At 40.7% G+C, this 19,445-nt stretch overlaps 49 non-coding genes across 49 annotated transcripts; all 49 read left to right on the forward strand.

Annotated features, from left to right (window-relative positions):
- Positions 1-187: 187 nt before the first annotated feature.
- On the forward strand, positions 188-258 carry Trnag-gcc. The gene has a single exon. It is a non-coding gene; the product is annotated as a tRNA-Gly (tRNA).
- Positions 259-649: 391 nt separating this feature from the next.
- Positions 650-720, forward strand: Trnag-gcc. The gene has a single exon. It is a non-coding gene; the product is annotated as a tRNA-Gly (tRNA).
- A 68-nt stretch (positions 721-788) lies between these two features.
- On the forward strand, positions 789-858 carry Trnag-gcc. Its single transcript has one exon. It is a non-coding gene; the product is annotated as a tRNA-Gly (tRNA).
- A 398-nt stretch (positions 859-1,256) lies between these two features.
- Positions 1,257-1,325, forward strand: Trnag-gcc. Its single transcript has one exon. It is a non-coding gene; the product is annotated as a tRNA-Gly (tRNA).
- Positions 1,326-1,546: 221 nt separating this feature from the next.
- On the forward strand, positions 1,547-1,617 carry Trnag-gcc. The gene has a single exon. It is a non-coding gene; the product is annotated as a tRNA-Gly (tRNA).
- Positions 1,618-2,680: 1,063 nt separating this feature from the next.
- Positions 2,681-2,842, forward strand: LOC113382262. The gene has a single exon (XR_003367652.1). It is a non-coding gene; the product is annotated as a U1 spliceosomal RNA (small nuclear RNA).
- Positions 2,843-3,166: 324 nt separating this feature from the next.
- On the forward strand, positions 3,167-3,237 carry Trnag-gcc. The gene has a single exon. It is a non-coding gene; the product is annotated as a tRNA-Gly (tRNA).
- A 244-nt stretch (positions 3,238-3,481) lies between these two features.
- On the forward strand, positions 3,482-3,552 carry Trnav-gac. The gene has a single exon. It is a non-coding gene; the product is annotated as a tRNA-Val (tRNA).
- Positions 3,553-3,772: 220 nt separating this feature from the next.
- On the forward strand, positions 3,773-3,843 carry Trnag-gcc. Its single transcript has one exon. It is a non-coding gene; the product is annotated as a tRNA-Gly (tRNA).
- A 218-nt stretch (positions 3,844-4,061) lies between these two features.
- On the forward strand, positions 4,062-4,134 carry Trnag-gcc. Its single transcript has one exon. It is a non-coding gene; the product is annotated as a tRNA-Gly (tRNA).
- Positions 4,135-4,201: 67 nt separating this feature from the next.
- On the forward strand, positions 4,202-4,270 carry Trnag-gcc. The gene has a single exon. It is a non-coding gene; the product is annotated as a tRNA-Gly (tRNA).
- A 569-nt stretch (positions 4,271-4,839) lies between these two features.
- Positions 4,840-4,910, forward strand: Trnag-gcc. Its single transcript has one exon. It is a non-coding gene; the product is annotated as a tRNA-Gly (tRNA).
- Positions 4,911-5,150: 240 nt separating this feature from the next.
- On the forward strand, positions 5,151-5,220 carry Trnag-gcc. Its single transcript has one exon. It is a non-coding gene; the product is annotated as a tRNA-Gly (tRNA).
- Positions 5,221-5,287: 67 nt separating this feature from the next.
- On the forward strand, positions 5,288-5,358 carry Trnag-gcc. Its single transcript has one exon. It is a non-coding gene; the product is annotated as a tRNA-Gly (tRNA).
- A 252-nt stretch (positions 5,359-5,610) lies between these two features.
- On the forward strand, positions 5,611-5,680 carry Trnag-gcc. The gene has a single exon. It is a non-coding gene; the product is annotated as a tRNA-Gly (tRNA).
- Positions 5,681-5,746: 66 nt separating this feature from the next.
- Trnag-gcc lies at positions 5,747-5,817 on the forward strand. The gene has a single exon. It is a non-coding gene; the product is annotated as a tRNA-Gly (tRNA).
- A 111-nt stretch (positions 5,818-5,928) lies between these two features.
- On the forward strand, positions 5,929-5,999 carry Trnav-gac. The gene has a single exon. It is a non-coding gene; the product is annotated as a tRNA-Val (tRNA).
- A 219-nt stretch (positions 6,000-6,218) lies between these two features.
- On the forward strand, positions 6,219-6,289 carry Trnag-gcc. Its single transcript has one exon. It is a non-coding gene; the product is annotated as a tRNA-Gly (tRNA).
- A 359-nt stretch (positions 6,290-6,648) lies between these two features.
- Trnag-gcc lies at positions 6,649-6,718 on the forward strand. The gene has a single exon. It is a non-coding gene; the product is annotated as a tRNA-Gly (tRNA).
- Positions 6,719-7,118: 400 nt separating this feature from the next.
- On the forward strand, positions 7,119-7,189 carry Trnag-gcc. The gene has a single exon. It is a non-coding gene; the product is annotated as a tRNA-Gly (tRNA).
- A 243-nt stretch (positions 7,190-7,432) lies between these two features.
- Trnag-gcc lies at positions 7,433-7,503 on the forward strand. The gene has a single exon. It is a non-coding gene; the product is annotated as a tRNA-Gly (tRNA).
- Positions 7,504-7,906: 403 nt separating this feature from the next.
- On the forward strand, positions 7,907-7,977 carry Trnag-gcc. The gene has a single exon. It is a non-coding gene; the product is annotated as a tRNA-Gly (tRNA).
- Positions 7,978-8,197: 220 nt separating this feature from the next.
- Positions 8,198-8,268, forward strand: Trnag-gcc. The gene has a single exon. It is a non-coding gene; the product is annotated as a tRNA-Gly (tRNA).
- A 66-nt stretch (positions 8,269-8,334) lies between these two features.
- Trnag-gcc lies at positions 8,335-8,405 on the forward strand. Its single transcript has one exon. It is a non-coding gene; the product is annotated as a tRNA-Gly (tRNA).
- Positions 8,406-8,516: 111 nt separating this feature from the next.
- Trnag-gcc lies at positions 8,517-8,587 on the forward strand. Its single transcript has one exon. It is a non-coding gene; the product is annotated as a tRNA-Gly (tRNA).
- Positions 8,588-8,806: 219 nt separating this feature from the next.
- On the forward strand, positions 8,807-8,877 carry Trnag-gcc. The gene has a single exon. It is a non-coding gene; the product is annotated as a tRNA-Gly (tRNA).
- A 103-nt stretch (positions 8,878-8,980) lies between these two features.
- Positions 8,981-9,051, forward strand: Trnag-gcc. Its single transcript has one exon. It is a non-coding gene; the product is annotated as a tRNA-Gly (tRNA).
- A 67-nt stretch (positions 9,052-9,118) lies between these two features.
- Trnag-gcc lies at positions 9,119-9,189 on the forward strand. The gene has a single exon. It is a non-coding gene; the product is annotated as a tRNA-Gly (tRNA).
- Positions 9,190-9,300: 111 nt separating this feature from the next.
- Positions 9,301-9,371, forward strand: Trnag-gcc. The gene has a single exon. It is a non-coding gene; the product is annotated as a tRNA-Gly (tRNA).
- Positions 9,372-9,616: 245 nt separating this feature from the next.
- Trnag-gcc lies at positions 9,617-9,687 on the forward strand. Its single transcript has one exon. It is a non-coding gene; the product is annotated as a tRNA-Gly (tRNA).
- A 65-nt stretch (positions 9,688-9,752) lies between these two features.
- Positions 9,753-9,862, forward strand: Trnag-gcc. The gene is made up of 2 exons: positions 9,753-9,788; positions 9,828-9,862. It is a non-coding gene; the product is annotated as a tRNA-Gly (tRNA).
- A 1,077-nt stretch (positions 9,863-10,939) lies between these two features.
- On the forward strand, positions 10,940-11,101 carry LOC113382261. The gene has a single exon (XR_003367651.1). It is a non-coding gene; the product is annotated as a U1 spliceosomal RNA (small nuclear RNA).
- Positions 11,102-11,426: 325 nt separating this feature from the next.
- Trnav-gac lies at positions 11,427-11,497 on the forward strand. Its single transcript has one exon. It is a non-coding gene; the product is annotated as a tRNA-Val (tRNA).
- A 218-nt stretch (positions 11,498-11,715) lies between these two features.
- Positions 11,716-11,786, forward strand: Trnag-gcc. The gene has a single exon. It is a non-coding gene; the product is annotated as a tRNA-Gly (tRNA).
- A 67-nt stretch (positions 11,787-11,853) lies between these two features.
- Trnag-gcc lies at positions 11,854-11,924 on the forward strand. The gene has a single exon. It is a non-coding gene; the product is annotated as a tRNA-Gly (tRNA).
- Positions 11,925-12,035: 111 nt separating this feature from the next.
- On the forward strand, positions 12,036-12,106 carry Trnag-gcc. Its single transcript has one exon. It is a non-coding gene; the product is annotated as a tRNA-Gly (tRNA).
- Positions 12,107-12,607: 501 nt separating this feature from the next.
- On the forward strand, positions 12,608-12,678 carry Trnag-gcc. Its single transcript has one exon. It is a non-coding gene; the product is annotated as a tRNA-Gly (tRNA).
- A 66-nt stretch (positions 12,679-12,744) lies between these two features.
- Trnag-ucc lies at positions 12,745-12,815 on the forward strand. Its single transcript has one exon. It is a non-coding gene; the product is annotated as a tRNA-Gly (tRNA).
- Positions 12,816-12,926: 111 nt separating this feature from the next.
- Trnag-gcc lies at positions 12,927-12,997 on the forward strand. The gene has a single exon. It is a non-coding gene; the product is annotated as a tRNA-Gly (tRNA).
- A 67-nt stretch (positions 12,998-13,064) lies between these two features.
- On the forward strand, positions 13,065-13,135 carry Trnag-gcc. Its single transcript has one exon. It is a non-coding gene; the product is annotated as a tRNA-Gly (tRNA).
- Positions 13,136-13,246: 111 nt separating this feature from the next.
- Positions 13,247-13,317, forward strand: Trnag-gcc. The gene has a single exon. It is a non-coding gene; the product is annotated as a tRNA-Gly (tRNA).
- Positions 13,318-17,838: 4,521 nt separating this feature from the next.
- Trnag-gcc lies at positions 17,839-17,909 on the forward strand. The gene has a single exon. It is a non-coding gene; the product is annotated as a tRNA-Gly (tRNA).
- Positions 17,910-17,976: 67 nt separating this feature from the next.
- Positions 17,977-18,047, forward strand: Trnag-gcc. The gene has a single exon. It is a non-coding gene; the product is annotated as a tRNA-Gly (tRNA).
- Positions 18,048-18,158: 111 nt separating this feature from the next.
- Positions 18,159-18,229, forward strand: Trnag-gcc. Its single transcript has one exon. It is a non-coding gene; the product is annotated as a tRNA-Gly (tRNA).
- A 219-nt stretch (positions 18,230-18,448) lies between these two features.
- Trnag-gcc lies at positions 18,449-18,519 on the forward strand. The gene has a single exon. It is a non-coding gene; the product is annotated as a tRNA-Gly (tRNA).
- A 220-nt stretch (positions 18,520-18,739) lies between these two features.
- Positions 18,740-18,810, forward strand: Trnag-gcc. Its single transcript has one exon. It is a non-coding gene; the product is annotated as a tRNA-Gly (tRNA).
- Positions 18,811-18,877: 67 nt separating this feature from the next.
- On the forward strand, positions 18,878-18,948 carry Trnag-gcc. Its single transcript has one exon. It is a non-coding gene; the product is annotated as a tRNA-Gly (tRNA).
- A 111-nt stretch (positions 18,949-19,059) lies between these two features.
- On the forward strand, positions 19,060-19,130 carry Trnag-gcc. The gene has a single exon. It is a non-coding gene; the product is annotated as a tRNA-Gly (tRNA).
- Positions 19,131-19,197: 67 nt separating this feature from the next.
- Trnag-gcc lies at positions 19,198-19,268 on the forward strand. The gene has a single exon. It is a non-coding gene; the product is annotated as a tRNA-Gly (tRNA).
- The last annotated feature ends 177 nt before the right edge of the window (positions 19,269-19,445 follow it).

A 19,445-nucleotide genomic window follows, 5' to 3' on the forward strand; every position in this document is an offset into this window, starting at 1 on the left:
TTATGTGCAAATACAAGACTCTACAAAACTTAAACGAGCATCGGTGGTTTAGTGGTAGAATGCTCGCTGCCCACGAGCAACAATATTTTGTTATAACGTCTCAAAAAGTTTATGCGGATAATATCCACTTTTTAAGACGTGATGAATTCTTCGTATTCAAATACAGGACTCTACCAAACTTAAACGAGCATCGGTGGTTCAGAGGTAGAATGCTCGCTTGCCACGCGGGCGGCCCGGGTTCGATTCCCGGCCGATGCAACAACATTTTGTTAATCACGTCTCAAAAAGTATGCGGATAAATATCACTTCTTAACATGGTAAATATCTTGGTTATTCAAATACAGGACTCTATAAAGCGTAAACGAGCATCGGTGTTCAGTGGTAGAATGCTCGCCAGCCACGCGGGCGGCCCGGGTTCGATTCCCGGCCGATCCAGGCCTTTTTGTTGATGATAATATCTTGGTTATGTGCAAATACAGACTCTACAAATTTAAACGAGCATCGGTGGTTCAGTGGTAGAATGCTCGCCTGCCACGATGTAACAATTTTTGTTAATCACGTCTCAAAAAGTTATGCGTATAAATATCACTTTTTAAGACGTGATGAATATCTTGGTTATTCAAATACAGGATTCTACAAAGCGTAAACAGCATCGGTGGTTCAGTGGTAGAATGCTCGCCTGCCACGCGGGCGGCCCGGGTTCGATTCCCGGCCGATGCAGCAACTTTTTTGTTGATGATAAATATCTTGGTTATGTGCAAATACAGGACTCTACAAAACTTAGACGAGCATCGGTGTTCAGTGGTAGAATGCTCGCCTGCCGCGCGGGCGGCCCGGGTTCGATTCCCGGCCGATGCAACAACATTTTGTTAATCACGTCTCAAAAAGTTTATGGCGGATAAATATCACTTTTTAAGACATGGTAAATATCTTGGTTATTCAATACAGGACTCTACAAAGCGTAAACGAGCATCAGTGGTTCAGTGGTAGGATGCTCGCCCGCCTCGCGGCGGCCCGGGTTCGATTCCCGGCCGATACAGGCCTTTTTGTTGATGATAAATATCTTGGTTATGTGCAAATACAGGACTCTACAAATTTAAACGAGCATCGGTGGTTCAGTGGTAAATGCTCGCTGCCACGGATGCAACAATATTTTGTTAATCACGTCTCAAAAAGTTTATGCGTATAAATATCACTTTTTAAGACGTCATGAATATCTTGGTTATTCAAATACAGACTCTACAAAGCGTAAACAAGCATCGGTGGTTCAGTGGTAGAATGCTCGCCTGCCACGCGGGCGGCCCGGTTCGATTCCGGCCGATGCAGGCCTTTTTGTTGATGATAAATATCTTGGTTATGTGCAAATACAAGACTCTACAAAACTTAAACGAGCATCGGTGGTTCAGTGGTAGAATGCTCGCCTGCCACGATGCAACAATATTTGTTAATCACGTCTCAAAAAGTTTTATGCGGATAAATATCACTTTTTAAGACGTGATGAATATCTTGGTTATTCAAATACAGGACTCTACAAAAGCGTAAACGAACATCGGTGGTTCAGTGGTAGAATGCTCGCCTGCCACGCGGGCGGCCCGGGTTTGATTCCCGGCCGATGCAGCAACTTTTTGTTGATGATAAAATATCTGGTTATGTGCAAATACGGACTCTACAAACTTAAACGAGCATCGATGGTTCAGTGGTAAAATGCTCCTGCCACGATGCAACAATATTTTGTTAATAACGTCTCAAAAAGTTTATGCGGATAAATATCTTTTCATTGTCTTAAAAGTGATATACAAGCTATCAATTCTTACGCACGCAGATTTTTCCTTAGTTTCATTATTTATTTGCGATCATTTGCACTACAATTATTTATGGGGGACGGGATAAAATATTCTTCCGATCCTGACATTTTATTAACTCACGAATTATACTGCTAACCCATGTCGCGCCTAAAGAATTTTACTTCAAAAATGTTTAGAGACTACGAGCTAAATACAAACTCAAGTGAAAGTCGACGAATTTTGTTTCGTTTTTGACATATGATTTGACATTTGATGTATTTTTTGTTTTGCTCGCAGACTAGATCGAATAATTGCGATAGCTGCGCTACTAGCGTCGTATGTCTTCAACTTCACGTTGGCGTTTTCGATGCATTTGTACGGATTTACACCCGTGTCGCGCCTAAAGAAGTTTTTACACCCATGTCGCGCCTAAAGAAGATTTTACTTCAAAAATTTTCTACGTTTGGCTCACAATCCTAAATCGATCTTAAAATTATTGTTCGAAAGATATTGGTTGGGTATGGGTAGGTTATGATTAGTTTAGGTAAGATATCCGGTATATTCTTGCTGCTGTTGTCTTAAAATTAACTGTTGAAAATAAAATTTGCCGATTTTTATGAACCTTTTTATGGCAATAGATATCATGGTCTTATGAAGCATACTAAAATGTTACAGCCCTACAATACAAAAAGCAAAAACAGCAAAAAACAATTAATTTAAACTCACATTTATAATTAGAATTTAATCATTTTTATATGTAAATATGATGAAATAGATACAGACGTTTTGGCGCAGAATTCATACCACTGGATGGCGCTATGAAGTATTTCCCTAATTATTAGCACCGCAAAATATAGAATGGTTAAGGCTTAGGTCACTTCTTGAGACCCTTAGGCATACTTACCTGGCGTGGGGGCTACCGTGATCAATAAGGCGGTTCCCCCAGGGCGAGGCCCTTCCATTGCACCTCGGTTGGGATGACCCCTGCGATTGTCCCTAATGTGGATAACTCGGCGCGCCAATTTTTGGTAGTCGGGACTGCGTACGCGCTGTCCCGGTAATAAACTGTCAAATTTCAATATAATGAAAATACATCTTATCGTATCCATATAGTATGTGTCTCATCATAAAAGGGGCTTTTTTGTCAATATTTCTTAAAATATCCGCGCCAACTTTGGTAACCCCAATTAACTATCACCGGCGCCGTGGCTTAATTGGTTGAATGCTCGCCTGCCACGCGGGCGGCCCGGGTTCGATTCCCGGCCGATGCAGCAGCATTTTGTTAATCACGTCTCAAAAAGTTCATGGGGATAAATATCACTTTTTAAAACTTGATAAATATCTTGGTTATTTAAATACAGGACTCTACAAAGCGTAAATGAGCATCGGTGGTTCAGTGGTAGAATGCTCGCCTGCCACGCGGGCGGCCCGGGTTCGATTCCCGGCCGATGCAGCAACTTTTTGTTAATGATAAATATCTTGGTTATGTGCAAATACAGGACTCTACAAAACTTAAACGAGCATCGGTGGTTCAGTGATGCTCGCCTGCCACGCGGGCGGCCCGGGTTCGATTCCCGGCCGATGCAACAACATTTTGTTAATCACGTCTCAAAAAGTTTATGCGGATAAATATCACTTTTTAAGACATGGTAAATATCTTGGTTATTCAAATACAGGACTCTACAAAGCGTAAACGAGCATCGGTGGTTCAGTGGTAGAATGCTCGCCCGACATGCGGGCGGCCCGGGTTCGATTCCCGGCCGATCCAGGCCTTTTTGTTGATGATAAATACCTTGTTATGTGCAAATACAGGACTCTACAATTTAAACGAGCATCGGTGGTTCAGTGGTAGAATGCTCGCCTGCCACGATGCAACAATATTTATTAATCACGTCTCAAAAAGTTTATGCGTATAAATATCACACTTTTTAAGACGTGATGAAATATCTTGGTTATTCAAATACAGGACTCTACACAAGCGTAAACAAGCATCGGTGGTTTAGTGGTAGAATGCTCGCCTGCCACGCGGGCGGCCCGGGTTCGATTCCCCGCCGATGCAGCAACTTTTTGTTGATGATAAATATCTTGGTTATGTGCAAATACAGGACTCTACAAATTTAAACGAGCATCGTGGGTTCAGTGGTAGAATGCTCGCCTGCCACGATGCAACATATTTTATTAATCACGTCTCAAAAAGTTTTTGCGTATAAATATCATTTTTAAGACGTGATGAATATCTTGGTTATTCAAATACAGGACTCTACAAAGCGTAAACAAGCATCGGTGGTTCAGTGGTATAGAATGCTCGCCTGCCACGCGGGCGGCCCGGGTTCGATTCCCGGCCGATGCAGCAACTTTTTGTTGATGATAAATATCTTGGTTATGTGCAAATACAGGACTCTACAAAACTTAGACGAGCATCGGTGGTTCAGTGGTAGAATGCTCGCCTGCCACGCGGGCGGCCCGGTTCGATTCCGGCCGATGCAGCAGCATTTTGTTAATCACGTCTCAAAAAGTTCATGGGGATAATTATCACTTTTTAAAACATGATAAATATCTTGGTTATTCAATACAGGACTCTACAAGCGTAAATGAGCATCGGTGGTTCAGTGGTAGAATGCTCGCCCCGCCACGCGGGCGGCCCGGGTTCGATTCCCGGCCGATCCAGGCCTTTTTGTTGATGATAAATATCTTGGTTATGTGCAAATACAGACTCTTACAAATTTAACGAGCATCGGTGGTTCAGTGGTAGAATGCTCGCCTGCCACGATGCAACAATATTTTATTAATCACGTCTCAAAAAGTTTATGCGTATAAATATCACTTTTAAGACGTGATGAATATCTTGGTTATTCAAATACAGGACTCTACAAAGCGTAAACAAGCATCGGTGGTTTAGTGGTAGAATGCTTGCCTGCCACGCGGCGGCCCGGGTCGATTCCCGGCCGATGCAGCAACTTTTTGGTTGATGTCATATAAATATAGTTGAGTTGATTAAATATCACTTTTTAAGACGTGGTTTATTCAAATACAGGACTCTACAAAGCTTAAACAAGCATCGGTGGTTCAGTGGTAGAATGCTCGCCTGCCACGCGGGCGGCCCGGGTTCGATTCCCGGCCGATGCAGCAACATTTGTTGATGATAATATCTTGGTTTGGCAAATACAGGACTCTACAAAACTTAGACGAGCATCGTGGTTCAGTGGTAGAATGCTCGCCTGCCACGCGGGCGGCCGGGTCGATTCCCGGCCGATGCAGCAGCATTTTGTTATCACGTCTCAAAAAGTTCATGGGGATAATTATCACTTTTTAAAACACGATAAATATCTTGGTTATTCAATACAGGACTCTACAAAGCGTAAATGAGCATCGGTGGTTCATGGTAGAATGCTCGCCTGCCACGCGGGCGGCCCGGGTTCGATTCCCGGCCGATGCAGCAACTTTTTGTTAATGATAAATATCTTGGTTATGTGCAAATACAGGACTCTACAAAACTTAAACGAGCATCGGTGGTTCAGTGGTAGAATGCTCGCCTGCCACGCGTGCGGCCCGGGTTCGATTCCCGGCCGATGCAACAACATTTTGTTAATCACGTCTCAAAAGTTTATGCGGATAAATATCACTTCTTAAGACATGGTAAATCTGGTTATTCAAATACAGGACTCTATAAAGCGTACGAGCATCGGTGTTCATGGTAGAAGCTCGCCAGCCACGATGCAACAATATTTTATTAATCACGTCTCAAAAGTTTATGCGTATAAATATCACTTTTTAAGACGTGATGAATATCTGGTTTTCAAATACAGGACTCTACAAAGCGTAAACAGCATCGGTGGTTTAGTGGCAGAATGCTCGCCTGCCACGCGGGCGGCCCGGGTCGATTCCCGGCCGATGCAGCAACTTTTTGTTGATGATAAATATCTTGGTTATGTGCAAATACAGGACTCTACAAATTTAAACGAGCATCGGTGGTTCAGTGGTAGAATGCTCGCCTGCCACGCGGGCGGCCCGGGTTCGATTCCCGGCCGATGCAACAACATTTTGTTAATCACGTCTCAAAAAGTGTATGCGGATAAATATCACTTTTTAAGACATGGTAAATATCTTGGTTATTCAAATACAGGACTCTACAAAGCGTAAACGAGCATCGGTGGTTCAGTGGTAGAATGCTCGCCCGACATGCGGGCGGCCCGGGTTCGATTCCCGGCCGATCCAGGCCTTTTTGTTGATGATAAATATCTTGGTTATGTGCAAATACAGGACTCTACAAATTTAAACGAGCATCGGTGGTTCAGTGGTAGAATGCTCGCCTGCCACGATGCAACAATATTTTATTAATCACGTCTCAAAAAGTTTATGCGTATAAATATCACTTTTTAAGACGTGATGAATATCTTGGTTATTCAAATACAGGACTCTACAAAGCGTAAACAAGCATCGGTGGTTCAGTGGTAGAATGCTCGCCTGCCACGCGGGCGGCCCGGGTTCGATTCCCGGCCGATGCAGCAACTTTTTGTTGATGATAAATATCTTGGTTATGTGCAAATACAGGACTCTACAAATTTAAACGAGCATCGGTGGTTCAGTGGTAGAATGCTCGCCTGCCACGATGCAACAATATTTTATTAATCACGTCTCAAAAAGTTTATGCGTATAAATATCACTTTTTTAGACGTGATGAATATCTTGGTTATTCAAATACAGGACTCTACAAAGCGTAAACAAGCATCGGTGGTTCAGTGGTAGAATGCTCGCCTGCCACGCGGGCGGCCCGGGTTCGATTCCGGCCGAATGCAGCAACTTTTTGTTGATGATAAATATCTTGTTTATGTGCAAATACAGGACTCTACAAAACTTAGAACGAGCATCGGTGTTCAGTGGTAGAATGCTCGCCTGCCACGCGGGCGGCCCGGGTTCGATTCCCGGCCGATGCAGCAGCATTTTTTTTTAATCACGTTCTCAAAAAGTTCATGGGGATAATATCACTTTTTAAAACATGAAAAATATCTTGGTTATTCAAATACAGGACTCTACAAAGCGTAAATGAGCATCGGTGGTTCAGTGGTAGAATGCTCGCCCCGCCACGCGGGCGGCCCGGGTTCGATTCCCGCCGATCCAGGCCTTTTTGTTGATGATAAATATCTTGGTTATGTGCAAATACAGGACTCTACAAATTTAAACGAGCATCGGTGGTTCAGTGGTAGAATGCTCGCCTGCCACGATGCAACAATATTTTATTAATCACGTCTCAAAAGTTTATGCGTATAAATATCACTTTTTAAGACGTGATGAATATCTTTGTTATTCAAATACAGGACTCTACAAAGCGTAACAGCATCGGTGGTTTAGTGGTAGAATGCTCGCCTGCCACGCGGGCGGCCCGGGTTCGATTCCCGGCCGATGCAGCAACTTTTGTTGATGATAAATATCTTGGTTATGTGCAAATACAGGACTCTACAAAACTTAGACGAGCATCGGTGGTTCAGTGTAGAATGTTCGCCTGCCACGCGGGCGGCCCGGGTTCGATCCCGGCCGATGCAGCAGCATTGTTAATCACGTCTCAAAAAGTTCATGGGGATAATTATCACTTTTTAAAACACGATAAATATCTTGGTTATTTAAATACAGGACTCTACAAGCGTAAATGAGCATCGTTGTTTCAGTGGTAGAATGCTCGCCTGCCACGCGGGCGGCCCGGGTTCGATTCCCGGCCGATGCAGCAAACTTTTTGTTAATGATAATATCTTGGTTATGTGCAAATACAGGACTCTACAAAACTTAAACGAGCATCGGTGGTTCAGTGGTAGAATGCTCGCCTGCCACGCGGTGCGGCCCGGTTCGATTCCCGGCCGATGCAACAACATTTTGTTAATCACGTCTCAAAAAGTTTATGCGGATAAATATCACTTCTTAAGACATGGTAAATATCTTGGTTATTCAAATACAGGACTCTATAAAGCGTAAACGAGCATCGGTGGTTCAGTGGTAGAATGCTCGCCAGCCACGATGCAACAATATTTTATTAATCACGTCTCAAAAAGTTTATGCGTATAAATATCACTTTTTAAGACGTGATGAATATCTTGGTTATTCAAATACAGGACTCTACAAAGCGTAAACAAGCATCGGTGGTTTAGTGGCAGAATGCTCGCCTGCCACGCGGGCGGCCCGGGTTCGATTCCCGGCCGATGCAGCAACTTTTTGTTGATGATAAATATCTTGGTTATGTGCAAATACAGGACTCTACAAATTTAAACGAGCATCGGTGGTTCAGTGGTAGAATGCTCGCCTGCCACGATGCAACAATATTTTATTAATCACGTCTCAAAAAGTTTATGCGTATAAATATCACTTTTTAAGACGTGATGAATATCTTGGTTATTCAAATACAGGACTCTACAAAGCGTAAACAAACATCGGTGGTTCAGTGGTAGAATGCTCGCCTGCCACGCGGGCGGCCCGGGTTCGATTCCCGGCCGATGCAGCAACTTTTGTTGATGATAAATATCTTGGTTATGTGCAAATACAGGACTCTACAAAACTTAGACGAGCATCGGTGGTTCAGTGGTAGAATGCTCGCCTGCCACGCGGGCGGCCCGGGTTCGATTCCCGGCCGATGCAGCAGCATTTTGTTAATCACGTCTCAAAAAGTTCATGGGGATAATTATCACTTTTTAAAACATGATAAATATCTTGGTTATTCAAATACAGGACTCTACAAAGCGTAAATGAGCATCGGTGGTTCAGTGGTAGAATGCTCGCCCGCCACGCGGGCGGCCCGGGTTCGATTCCCGGCCGATCCAGGCCTTTTTGTTGATGATAAATATCTTGGTTATGTGCAAATACAGGACTCTACAAATTTAAACGAGCATCGGTGGTTCAGTGGTAGAATGCTCGCCTGCCACGATGCAACAATATTTTATTAATCACGTCTCAAAAAGTTTATGCGTATAAATATCACTTTTTAAGACGTGATGAATATCTTGGTTATTCAAATACAGGACTCTACAAAGCGTAAACAAGCATCGGTGGTTTAGTGGTAGAATGCTCGCCTGCCACGCGGGCGGCCCGGGTTCGATTCCCGGCCTATGCAGCAACTTTTTGTTGATGTCATATAATAATATGTTGATGTTGATATAAATATCACTTTTTAAGACGTGGTTATTCAAATACAGGACTCTACAAAGCGTAAACAAGCATCGGTGGTTCAGTGGTAGAATGCTCGCCTGCCACGCGGGCGGCCCGGGTTCGATTCCCGGCCGATGCAGCAACTTTTTGTTGATGATAAATATCTTGGTTATGTGCAAATACAGGACTCTACAAAACTTAGACGAGCATCGGTGGTTCAGTGGTAGAATGCTCGCCTGCCACGCGGGCGGCCCGGGTTTGATTCCCGGCCGATGCAGCAGCATTTTGTTAATCACGTCTCAAAAAGTTCATGGGGATAATTATCACTTTTTAAAACACGATAAATATCTTGGTTATTCAAATACAGGACTCTACAAAGCGTAAATGAGCATCGGTGGTTCAGTGGTAGAATGCTCGCCTGCCACGCGGGCGGCCCGGGTTCGATTCCTGGCCGATGCAGCAACTTTTTGTTAATGATAAATATCTTGGTTATGTGCAAATACAGGACTCTACAAAACTTAAACGAGCATCGGTGGTTCAGTGGTAGAATGCTCGCCTGCCACGCGGGCGGGCCGGTTCGATTCGGCCGATGCAAAACATTTTGTTAATCACGTCTCAAAAAGTTTATGCGGATAAATATCACTTCTTAAGACATGGTAAATATCTTGGTTATTCAAATACAGGACTCTATAAAGCGTAAACGAGTATCGGTGGTTCAGTGGTAGAATGCTCGCCAGCCACGCGGGCGGCCCGGGTTCGATTCCCGGCCGATCCAGGCCTTTTTGTTGATGATAAATATCTTGGTTATGTGCAAATACAGGACTCTACAAATTTAAACGAGCATCGGTGGTTCAGTGGTAGAATGCTCGCCTGCCACGATGTAACAATATTTTGTTAATCACGTCTCGCCTGCCACGCGGGCGGCCCGGGTTTGATTCCCGGCCGATGCAGCAACTTTTTGTTGATGATAAATATCTTGGTTATGTGCAAATACAGGTCTCTACAAAACTTAAACGAGCATCGATGGTTCAGTGGTAAAATGCTCGCCTGCCACGATGCAACAATATTTTGTTAATAACGTCTCTCAAAAAGTTTATGCGGATAAATATCTTTATCATTATCTTAAAAGTGATATACAAAGCTATCAATTCTTACGCAGCGCAGATTTTTCCTTAGTTTCATTATTTATTTGCGATCATTTGCACTACAATTATTTATGGGGGACGGGATAAAATATTCTTCCGATCCTGACATTTTTATTAACTCACGAATTATACTGCTAACCCATGTCGCGCCTAAAGAAGTTTTACTTCAAAAAATGTTTAGAGACTACGAGCTAAATACAAAACTCAAGTGAAAGTCGACAAATTTTGTTTTGTTTTTGACATATGATTTGACATTTGATATATTTTTTGTTTTGCTCGCAGACTAGATCGAATAATTGCGATAGCTGCGCTTACTAGCGTCGTAGTCTTCAACTTCACGTTGGCGTTTTCGATGCATTTGTACGGATTTACACCCGTGTCGCGCCTAAAGAAGTTTTTGCACCCATGTCGCGCCTAAAGAAGTTTTACTTCAAAAAATTGTCTACGTTTCGGCTCACAATCCTAAATCGATCTTAAAAAATTATTGTTCGAAAGATATTGGTTGGGTATGGTACTGATTAGTTTTAGGTAAGAATATCCGGTATATTCTTGCTGCTGTTGTCTTAAAATTAACTGTTGAAAATAAAATTTGCCGATTTTTATGAACCTTTTTATGGCAATAGCTATCATGGTCTTATGAAGCATACTAAAATGTTACAGCCCTACAATACAAAAAGCAAAAAAGCAAAAAACAATTAATTTAAACCTCACATTTATAATTAGAATTAAATATTATTTTATATGTAAATATGATGAAATAGATACAGACGTTTTGGCGCAGAATTCATACCACTGGATGGCGCTATGAAGTATTTCCCTAATTATTAGCACCGCAAAATATAGAATGGTTAAGGCTTAGGTCACTTCTTGAGACCCTTAGGCATACTTACCTGGCGTGGAAGCTACCGTGATCAATAAGGCGGTTCCCCCAGGGCGAGGCCCTTCCATTGCACCTCGGTTGGGATGACCCCTGCGATTGTCCCTAATGTGGATAACTCGGGCGCGCAATTTTTGGTAGTCGGGACTGCGTACGCGCTGTCCCGGTAATAAACTGTCAAATTTCAATATAATGAAAATACATCTTATCGTATCCATATAGTATGTGTCTCATCATAAAAAGGGGCTTTTTTGTCAATATTTCTTAAAATATTTGCGACAACTTTGGTAACCCCAATTAACTATCACCGGCGCCGTGGCTTAATTGGTTGAATGCTCGCCGGCCACGCGGGCGGCCCGGGTTCGATTCCCGGCCGATGCAACAACATTTTGTTAATCACGTCTCAAAAAGTTTATGCGGATAAATATCACTTTTCAAGACATGGTAAATATCTTGGTTATTCAAATACAGGACTCTACAAAGCGTAAACGAGCATCGGTGGTTCAGTGGTAGAATGCTCGCCCGACATGCGGGCGGCCCGGGTTCGATTCCCGGCCGATCCAGGCCTTTTTGTTGATGATAAATATCTTGGTTATGTGCAAATACAGGACTCTACAAATTTAAACGAGCATCGGTGGTTCAGTGGTAGAATGCTCGCCTGCCACGATGCAACAACATTTTGTTAATCACGTCTCAAAAAGTTTATGCGTATAAATATCACTTTTTAAGACGTGATGAATATCTTGGTTATTCAAATACAGGACTCTACAAATTTAAACGAGCATCGGTGGTTCAGTGGTAGAATGCTCGCCTGCCACGCGGGCGGCCCGGGTTCGATTCCCGGCCGATGCAGCAACTTTTTGTTGATGATAAATATTTTGGTTATGTGCAAATACAGGACTCTACAAAACTTAGACGAGCATCGGTGGTTCAGTGGTAGAATGCTCGCCTGCCACGCGGGCGGCCCGGGTTCGATTCCCGGCCGATGCAGCAGCATTTTGTTAATCACGTCTCAAAAAGTTCATGGGGATAATTATCACTTTTTAAAACATGATAAATATCTTGGTTATTCAAATACAGGACTCTACAAAGCGTAAATGAGCATCGGTGGTTCAGTGGTAGAATGCTCGCCCGCCACGCGGGCGGCCCGGGTTCGATTCCCGGCCGATCCAGGCCTTTTTGTTGATGATAAATATCTTGGTTATGTGCAAATACAGGACTCTACAAATTTAAACGAGCATCGGTGGTAGAATGCTCGCCTGCCACGATGCAACAATATTTTATTAATCACGTCTCAAAAAGTTCATGGGGATAATTATCACTTTTTAAAACATGATAAATATCTTGGTTATTCAAATACAGGACTCTACAAAGCGTAAATGAGCATCGGTGGTTCAGTGGTAGAATGCTCGCCCGCCACGCGGACGGCCCGGGTTCGATTCCCGGCCGATCCAGGCCTTTTTGTTGATGATAAATATCTTGGTTATGTGCAAATACAGGACTCTACAAATTTAAACGAGCATTGGTGGTTCAGTGGTAGAATGCTCGCCTGCCACGATGCAACAATATTTTATTAATCACGTCTCAAAAAGTTTATGCGTATAAATATCACTTTTTAAGACGTGATGAATATCTTCGTTATTCAAATACAGGACTCTACAAAGCGTAAATGAACATCGGTGGTTCAGTGGTAGAATGCTCGCCTGCCACGCGGGCGGCCCGGGTTCGATTCCCGGCCGATGCAGCAACTTTTTGTTGATGATAAATATTTGGTTATGTGCAAATACAGGACTCTACAAAACTTAGACGAGCAAGGGTGGTTCAGTGGTAGAATGCTCGCCTTCCACGCGGGCGGCCCGGGTTCGATTCCCGCCCGATGCAGCAGCATTTTGTTAATCACGTCTCAAAAAGTTCATGGGGATAAATATGACTTTTTAAAACATGACAAATATCTTGGTTCTTTAAATACAGGACTCTACAAAGCGTAAATGAGCATCGGTGGTTCAGTGGTAGAATGCTCGCCTGCCACGCGGGCGGCCCGGGTTCGATTCCCGGCCGATGCGGCAACTTTTTGTTGATGATAAATATCTTGGTTATGTGCAAATACAGGACTCTACAAAACTTAGACGAGCATCGGTGGTTCAGTGGTAGAATGGTCGCCTGCCACCCGGGCGGCCCGGGTTCGATTCCCGGCCGATGCAGCAGCATTTTGTTAATCACGTCTCAAAAAGTTCATGGGGATAATTATCACTTTTTAAAACATGATAAATATCTTGGTTATTCAAATACAGGACTCTACAAAGCGTAAATGAGCATCGGTGGTTCAGTGGTAGAATGCTCGCCCGCCACGTGGGCGGCCCGGGTTCGATTCCCGGCCGATCCAGGCCTTTTTGTTGATGATAAATATCTTGGTTATGTGCAAATACAGGACTCTACAAATTTAAACGAGCATCGGTGGTTCAGTGGTAGAATGCTCGCCTGCCACGATGCAACAATATTTTATTAGATATTAGATGTATTAGATATTAGATGTATTAGATGTATTAGATATACAAATTTACAATTAAATAACAGAACAACCAAATATAGAAATACAAATAAAGGAGTGCTAAACTAATTTAATTTTGAGTCTTGATTTTATGAAACTTGATATTACATCTTCGTTTAGAGCATCTTCAAAAGTTGAGGTCCTGTATATCCATTAATTTGCAGAAATTATTTAAAAGTTTAAAAGCTTTTCTGAAAGAAAAAAAGAGCAGTATCAGAGACGAAGAAAAATATTTCAAAGCTAAGTAATACTCAGTTATAGCCAAAAATTGCTGTATTTGTAAGATATCACATATAATCAGTAAACAATAGATATTTATGATATTAAGGGGATGGTACTGTATTTCTTGAAGTCAAAATTAATATATTCAGAAATGTCATAAAAACTGTTGGCTTTTAGTAAATTAATCAAAACGTTGTGGAATTTATGATTGCTTAGTTGACGTATTTGTAAAGGTAATAAATTGAACAGTTGAATACCAAAACCATCAATTGAATTAAAAGTAGTATTAAGCTTAAAAGTCGATCCTTTGATAGTTCTATTTCTTGTGACATAGTGGGAATCAGACATGGAAGATAAATTAAAGTACTGGGGATTATTTTTTATAAAGAGAAGTGTAATAAGTAGGAATATGTTAGGAACAGTAAGAATGTTATACTTCTGAAAAATATTTCTACAACTTGTCATCGAGTTAAGAGAGAACATGATTCTTAATGCTCTTTTCTGAAGTTTGAAAACATGTTTTAAGGATGGTGAAAAACCCCAAAATTGAATGCCGTAGACCAAATGCGAGTAGAAGTTGGAGTAATAGATAGAAAGAAGACAATTTAAACTAATTTTAGATTTGAGCACTCTTAACATGAAACAAGTTCTGGAAAGTTTAGGTATTAATGACGAATAAATGTGATTATCCCAATTTAAATTTTTTTGAATTTGAATTCCTAGGAATTTAGAAACGGCAGAAAAATTAAAGAGGACATCATTAATAATTAGGGAATTGATTTCGTTATTAATCCTATTGACTGTTCGAAACGACATTATTTTAGTTTTATCGCTATTAAGTAAAAGGTTATTAGAGTTGAACCAATTAGAAACTGCAATCATTGATTGATTTAGTTTAAAACTGACTTCCTCAAAAGATTTTCCTTTAATAATTAAACTTGTGTCGTCGGCAAAAAGAATAAATTTGCAAAGATCGGTACAATTTGGCAAATCATTAATATAAATTAAAAATAATAAGGGACCAAGAATAGAGCCTTGTGGGACTCCGAGTTTTATATTTAACTTATTAGATATTACTGTGGAGTCTTGATCATCAAGATAGACTGATTGTGTTCTGCCAGATAGATAAGATGTGAATAGTTGAAGTGGTAAACCACGCACACCATATTTTTCTAATTTATTAATAAGGATTTCATGGGAAATGCTATCGAAAGCCTTAGAAAGATCACAAAATACTGTCACGCAATAAGAACCTTCTTCAAAAGAGTTTATAATATTATGAACCAATGTGTATATTGAATGAAAAGTTGAGCGGTTTTGACAAAACCGTGCTGATTTTTAAAAAGAATGTTATTTGCAGACAGGAAGTTATTAAGTCTGTTATACAATATTTTTTCAAAAACTTTATTAAAAGTGTTCAACAAAGAAATGGGCCTATAATTATTAATAATATCAGTAGGACCTTTTTTATGAAGAGGTCTAATTTTTGAATGCTTGAAATGATTAGGATATGAACCTTCACTCATAGCATTGTTGAAACATAATGAAAGTTTATCAATAAAAAATGGAAAAAATGATTTAAGAATATCCGATGGTATTCCATCAGGACCAGAAGAGTAGGTATTTTTGAGAGATAAGATAACGTTAGAGAGTTCTGTGTTAGAAATAGGGTAAAGATATAATGATTTGGAATTTACGGCGATTTTTGAAAAAAATGTGCTGGAAATAACTGGGTCGACTACAATGTTTGATGTCATATCGAATGCTTCATTAACAAAAAAATATTCAACGAGTATGCAATTTTTTGTTTATTTCGAATTTTGACGTTATTTATAGTTAGAAAATCTATTTCAGAGGAACACAATTTTAAATTCACTTCAGATTTAATGAGAGACCACATTGCTTTTTGTTTGTTGCTAGATTTCGTAATAATATTGTCATTATACATAATTTTAGCAATTTTACATAAGTTATTAAATATTTCTCTATATTTCAAAAAGTAAATCATGAAATTTAAGTCGTTATTGTTTTTGGATATTCTTTCTAATTGCAGTAACTTATTATAAGAGATATTTAACCCTTTGGTGGACCAAGTGCGCAGATCTTTGCTTAAAGAACTCTTAGACTTTAATATTGGAAATGCGAGATTAAATTTAGACAAAAAAGAAGTAATAAATACCTCAAACGTAATATTTTGATCCAATGCTAATAATGATTCTTGCTCTAAAAGTGTTCTAAATTTTAGTTTATTTGTATCGTTAAATTTGCGTTTGTATTTAAAGACAGCTTTTGATGATTCTATATTGCTTGGGATATTAAGAATAATGCCGTAATGGTCAGAGAGGCTTGTATTTATAACGAAAGATTCGACGTTAGATAAATTTGTGAAAAAATTGTCAATACAAGATGCGGAAGAGTTTGTAATTCTAGTTGGTTTTTTAATCATGGGATTCATATCAAAGGATTTCATACTTTGTAGAAGATTTTCACAAGGCTTAGAAGCTTTATCGAAATGTATATTGAAATCTCCACACACAGTAATTGAGTCATAATTATTGAAAAGGTTTTCAATTAAATCATAAAGAAGACTTGTAAATTTATTCGCATTTTGATCGGGCGCTCTATAGACACAAACAACGCAATAAACCCGTTTGGAAATAATTGCTTCAATTGCACAAAATTCAAATACCTTTTCTATTTGTGAAATACCGGTAATAATATTTTTACATTTAATTTTGTTTGAGGAAAATATGCAAACACCCCCGTGTTTAAAGTTGCTACGAGAGAAAGAAGAACATAAGGAATAATTTTTAATTTTAATTAAATTTAATTGAGTATCTGTTAGCCAATGCTCTGCTAAACATAAAAAATGTGGTTTGTACTTAATCAGAGCTAATTCGATTTTATTTATTTTATTTGGTAGGTTCTGAATATTTTGAAAAAATACGAGAGTTTCAGACTCTGGGCCGAAAGGAACTAGATTTACTAGAATTTGAAATCGGCGGAGAAAAAACTTCCCTTACAAGATAACGACAAAGTTTTAACTTTGTCTTCAGTAAAAAATGAAGACCATGACGAGTGTAGTCAAGTCTATTAACATATCTGTTGATATCAAAGACATGGACGTTACTGTATTTACCATTATCGTAATCACGGAAGATGCAACGATTAATGCTGAAAATTCTGGGGTTTAGGTAATGATAGTCATAACGATAAGGGATTGTGACAAAACAAAGATTTGTTCTACTACAAGAACGACGAGCAAATTCCAACGCATCTTGAATAGCATAATCGGAATTTGAGTCGTTCGTCCCAGCCATAACGACCACATGATCCCGTTTACCAAAATCAACAACGGCATCTGCAATTCCAGAAACAACATTGGATATCCCTGCTCCCGGCATTACCTTGCCAAAAACACTAACGTTTGGACCCATCAAATCAACCAAGTACTCGGACCATGTTCTGCCATGACTATCAGTTAAAAGTAAAACCTTTGGTTTAGAAGTAACTATAGAAGCAGTAGTTGAGTCTTTGCGAGAAATAACATCAACCTTAGGAGAAATTACTACTGAATCGGAACTAATACTGATCAACTTGGAATTGGCCAGGGACAATTCTTCAGTTAATCTTGTAATGGTTTTATCTTTTTCACTAATAATTGAATTAAGCGTGTTAATAATATCGCGATAATTTGAACAATCAATACAAGCAATCGTGCTATCTAAAATTGAAGAATCGTTCGTTACGGTAATAATATTGGATTGACTTACCAAATTTGATCTTGTAATAACCATCTTGATGATTCAGAGGGGTTTCTTGATAATCCCAGGTATTTTGTTTTGTAACTTGGTATTTACTTCTGTACTTTGCAAGAGCGGGCAGTGGCGTAACGGTATAACAGGTAAACTTATTTCTTTTAAATGGTACAGTGATGCGCTAATATGGGTCAGGTATTAATTTTTGAATAAAATTTAGGTAAATGTACTTCTGTTACAATTTATTGAAAGTGAAAAAACACGTGCGACTTCTTCGACGGTCGATGACGGAATGATTCAAGTTCAATTAATCACTTTTTAAAACATGATAAATATCTTGGTTATTCAAATACAGGACTCTACAAAGCGTAAATGAGCATCGGTGGTTCAGTGGTAGAATGCTCGCCTGCCACGCGGGCGGCCCGGGTTCGATTCCCGGCCGATGCAGCAACTTTTTGTTGATGATAAATATCTTGGTTATGTGCAAATACAGGACTCTACAAAACTTAGACGAGCATCGCTGGTTCAGTGGTAGAATGCTCGCCTGCCACGCGGGCGGCCCGGGTTCGATTCCCGGCCGATGCAGCAGCATTTTGTTAATCACGTCTCAAAAAGTTTATGGGGATAATTATCACTTTTTAAAACATGATAAATATCTTGGTTATTTAAATACAGGACTCTACAAAGCGTAAATGAGCATCGGTGGTTCAGTGGTAGAATGCTCGCCCGCCACGCGGGCGGCCCGGGTTCGATTCCCGGCCGATCCAGGCCTTTTTGTTGATGATAAATATCTTGGTTATGTGCAAATACAGGACTCTACAAATTTAAACGAGCATCGGTGGTTCAGTGGTAGAATGCTCGCCTGCCACGATGCAACAATATTTTATTAATCACGTCTCAAAAAGTTTATGCGTATAAATATCACTTTTTAAGACGTGATGAATATCTTGGTTATTCAAATACAGGACTCTACAAAGCGTAAACAAGCATCGGTGGTTTAGTGGTAGAATGCTCGCCTGCCACGCGGGCGGCCCGGGTTCGATTCCCGGCCGATGCAGCAACTTTTTGTTGATGATAAATATCTTGGTTATGTGCAAATACAGGACTCTACAAATTTAAACGAGCATCGGTGGTTCAGTGGTAGAATGCTCGCCTGCCACGATGCAACAATATTTTATTAATCACGTCTCAAAAAGTTTATGCGTATAAATATCACTTTTTAAGACGTGATGAATATCTTGGTTATTCAAATACAGGACTCTACAAAGCGTAAACAAGCATCGGTGGTTCAGTGGTAGAATGCTCGCCTGCCACGCGGGCGGCCCGGGTTCGATTCCCGGCCGATGCAGCAACTTTTTGTTGATGATAAATATCTTGGTTATGTGCAAATACAGGACTCTACAAAACTTAGACGAGCATCGGTGGTTCAGTGGTAGAATGCTCGCCTGCCACGCGGGCGGCCCGGGTTCGATTCCCGGCCGATGCAGCAGCATTTTGTTAATCACGTCTCAAAAAGTTCATGGGGATAATTATCACTTTTTAAAACATGATAAATATCTTGGTTATTCAAATACAGGACTCTACAAAGCGTAAATGAGCATCGGTGGTTCAGTGGTAGAATGCTCGCCTGCCACGCGGGCGGCCCGGGTTCGATTCCCGGCCGATGCAGCAACTTTTTGTTAATGATAAATATCTTGGTTATGTGCAAATACAGGACTCTACAAAACTTAAACGAGCATCGGTGGTTCAGTGGTAGAATGCTCGCCTGCCACGCGGGCGGCCCGGGTTCGATTCCCGGCCGATGCAACAACATTTTGTTAATCACGTCTCAAAAAGTTTATGCGGATAAATATCACTTCTTAAGACATGGTAAATATCTTGGTTATTCAAATACAGGACTCTATAAAGCGTAAACGAGCATCAGTGGTTCAGTGGTAGGATGCTCGCCCGCCACGCGGGCGGCCCGGGTTCGATTCCCGGCCG

Source organism: Ctenocephalides felis, unplaced genomic scaffold (assembly GCF_003426905.1).
Source record: "Ctenocephalides felis isolate EL2017-DRISC unplaced genomic scaffold, ASM342690v1 CF-g0.4_SCAFFOLD_03414, whole genome shotgun sequence".
NCBI classification, from domain to species: domain Eukaryota; kingdom Metazoa; phylum Arthropoda; class Insecta; order Siphonaptera; family Pulicidae; genus Ctenocephalides; species Ctenocephalides felis.